The sequence below is a fragment of the Volvox carteri genome, assembly GCF_000143455.1.
Source record: "Volvox carteri f. nagariensis unplaced genomic scaffold VOLCAscaffold_116, whole genome shotgun sequence".
NCBI classification, from domain to species: domain Eukaryota; kingdom Viridiplantae; phylum Chlorophyta; class Chlorophyceae; order Chlamydomonadales; family Volvocaceae; genus Volvox; species Volvox carteri.
The window spans coordinates 136,813-140,152 of record NW_003307659.1 but is presented as its reverse complement, the minus strand read 5'-3'; the positions used below and the strand labels follow the sequence as shown (position 1 = coordinate 140,152).

Genomic DNA, 3,340 nt, shown 5'->3' with positions numbered 1-3,340 from the left:
TGCCTCCGCGCGCGCTGAGAGTGATATGCGCGTTTCAAAAGCATGCAGCAGGGAGCTCTCTCTCCCATAGTCTTCAAGGACATGTTGCTAGCGCTGGAGAAGAAGCTGGACGGTAGAGTCAGTAAACACCAAGTCGCCGAACGTTTCCTTGAGGGCTTAAACCCCGTGGTTCGGCATCACCTGGAGAGGCACCTCATCACCGTGGAGCGCACCAAATGGTACGATCGTTTGGAGAAGACGGCACAAGAGGCTGAGGTTGTGTGGAATAACCTTCCGCTGGAGGACAGGGCAGTGCAGGTACACAAAAAGCCGCCGCAGCAGAAGAGTGCAGCAAAACCCCCTATTAAGGAAAAACGCACCTTTTACTGCGAGAAGCACGGCACTAATGCATCTCACGATACGGCGCAATGCCGTGTCTTAAATCCCCCAAAATCGAAGTCCGCGCTTTTGACTTCTGACATCCCCTCCGGAATTGTTGAGCGTTTGGTTGCCTTGATTTCCCAGGGACAGGGCAGCGCGTCGACCTCAGGGGGGTCCAGGGGAATAGGCGGGCAAAAACAGAAGGGGGCTGGGCCATCTAAGCCCAAGCAGGGACAGGGTGTTAGCGAATCGCGGGGGAATAGGCCATCTTGCGAGTTCTGCGGAACCATGGGTCACCAGCAGAGCAAGTGCTTCATTTTCCACCCCGAGCTCGCTCCCGCGGGCTACGAGCCTGCTAACCCAGCCCTGAAGGTTTTATTTCTGCAGCGCAAGAAGGCGGTTGAAAAGAAGGCGGCCTTGGCGGCGGCTGTTGCCGCAGCTTTCGAGGACGACTTCGCAGCAGAGGACGACGGGGATGAGGAGGCGGCCTGCTGCACGACGCAGTTCCATGAAGCGGCGTCGAACGTCTCTCCCAGCCAGCAGGCCAGGATGGCGCCACTCACATGGACACGCAGCACACAAGAGGTAAGGTACAACAGCTTAGCCACCATGCATTCGCAGGCTGTTCCCAAGTCCTTTACTCCTGCCCCTTTAGTCACGAAGCAGTACCCGCCACCGACACCACCTGTGGCGAACAACTCAAAACGCACTCACACACCGCTAGATGACAATATTCTCTTGCGTAAAATCTCCGACATGCCTGTCGGCACTTTCTTCAACCTGCTTTGCCAGCAGGGGCTGCCTTCCACCGGCGGCCCCTTAGACGCTAAGCCCCATCCCCCAAGCACGGCCCAAGCAACGCAGGGTTCAAGCTCAGTTTCGAGCAGCTTCGGGGAGGGATTTTCCACGCTTCAGGCAGACAAGAGTGTGCAGCTCGCCTGTTTCCCGGCGGCAGCACCGGAGCTGGTCACGCCACCTCCCCTTGATTCTGGCCTGGCGTCTTTTGCCCTGGCGGCCCAAGGGCGCGCCAAACCCTCCGACCACCGTGGTGCCGGTTTTGAGTACCAGGTAAGTGGGGTTAAGGGTCCACCTCCGCGCACTTTGTCGGAGCTCTCGCCTGACGAGCGGGAGCAGGCTTTAGCGGTTAATCCGTCGGCGGCGCGTTACATGGGGGAACCCGAGGGTCTGTATTACTACGAAACAGGGGCGTGTGTGTTGGTTCAGGGGCAGCGCGACAGGGCAGCTCCGGAGGCGTTGCGTGATTTTGCCGCAACGGTCAACGTAATGCCGACCAGTGTAGCCAAAGCACTTAACCTGCCCATAGTCGAGACAACCACGCGGCTGTCCACCTCGTTGCAGCTAGGGGGTGCTGTGCGAGGAGAGTTGGACACCTCAAACATCTTTTTTGAGCTTCTTCCGGGCACGCCGCATGCCACGCGGGTCCCGCTTACTAAAACCCTGGTCGTTGACGAGCGACCCGACCTGTTTCAGCTCCTAGTGGGTAACGAACAGGCGAAATTCTTAGGGGACGCTCTGGAATCATATCCAGAGCCTAGGCTGCACTTTCATCCTAACTTTTTGCAGTACCCTAATTATAAGGTAACGATTCCCATGCGCAAGCTTGTGAAGCACAAGCCTTCTCAGCATGGTTCGCTTGTGGGAGTTGCGTGCGTCAGCATGGCCATTCCCAGCACCTCTCCTCCCGGCTCCGAGCTGGGGGGGGGGGAATCCACCGCTGACGTCCCTCCTATTCCGCACCAGTCCTCTCATTCCTCTGAGCAGGGCACGACAACCGCCTACGTCAACAACACTAGGCGAGATCACTGGGGCAACTTCGCGTCCCGGTTATCAGTCGGTGCGAATCAGCTTGGTTCCACTTTCCTTTTGCTACTTACGTATGCCACTTTCTTTGTGGACGCATTCAACGTGTGTTTTGTTAGCCCCGTTCTCACGGCGGCTGGTGCCGTTCTTTCGTACACGGCAAACGGTTTAATAGATCACGCTTGCCTAGCTACACGACCCATGCATGTTTCCTCTTCACGCCACCCTCCTGCTCGCACAGGAAAGCGAAAGAAGCCACTGTATAGGCGAAGGTCTGTGTTAGGCCATCCTGCATCACAGCCACGTAGCGGCTGGCACTTCGCTTCCTTTGCTCTCGTTGCATCCCTGTTGCTAACTGTAGCCGCAGGAGCAGGTGCCATGCAAGCATCGTGGACTGGCAGTGACATGGTGCAGGCGTCGTCCAGTTTAATCACCACTGGTGGCGTCATCTTGCATCAGCCGGGAGCACCGTCCATCTTTCCAAGGACCCGCCCTATGGCATAAACATGCCGGTTACCGACCGTTTGGGGCCCATTAACCCAACCGGCCGGTTGAATGGCGTTAACGGCCCGGTTGGGTTAACGGTCGGTTGGGTTAACGGTCGGTTGGGTTAACGGTCGGTTGGGTTAACGGTCGGTTGGGTTAACGGCCGGTTGGGTTAACGGCCGGTTGGGTTAACGGCCGGTTGGGTTAACGGCCGGTTGGGTTAATGATCAGTTGGGTTAACGGTCGGTTAATTGGATTAATGGTCAGGTGGGTTAATGGTCAGGTATTCATCCTACCTAGCACCCTGCCTGCATGCCTACACACCTGGGACAGTACTGTTATCACTGCCTCCCACATCATCTTGGCACCATGCCATTAAGCATATTCATATATGATTTAGGTATATACCTAAAATACCTAAATTTATCCTTGTCCATGTGTGCACACCACTGTCACCCGTGTCACCTGGCATTCCTTGACTGCACAAGGCCATCACACCTGTCACCTGTAATCTGCATAAACCTTCCTGCACAAGGCTGTCACCCCTGTCACCCGGCATTCACAACAATGTTTGTGTCATCAACGTCAGCGTCACCACCCGGCATTCACAACAATGTTTGTGTCACCAATGCCACCAATGTCAAGCAGCATTCACACAAGCCTGCACGCTTTG

The 3,340-nt window shown here is 56.2% G+C and overlaps 1 protein-coding gene across 1 annotated transcript in view; it reads right to left on the bottom strand.

The window, feature by feature from the left end:
• Window positions 1–2,900: 2,900 nt before the first annotated feature.
• The window catches only part of VOLCADRAFT_108431 (uncharacterized protein), a 3,264-nt gene continuing 2,824 nt past the window's right edge, over window positions 2,901–3,340 (bottom strand). Inside the window, exon 4 of the mRNA XM_002958975.1 lies at window positions 2,901–3,328. The gene's annotated coding sequence lies outside the window, so the exon portion shown is untranslated. The remainder of the gene's footprint in view (window positions 3,329–3,340) is intronic.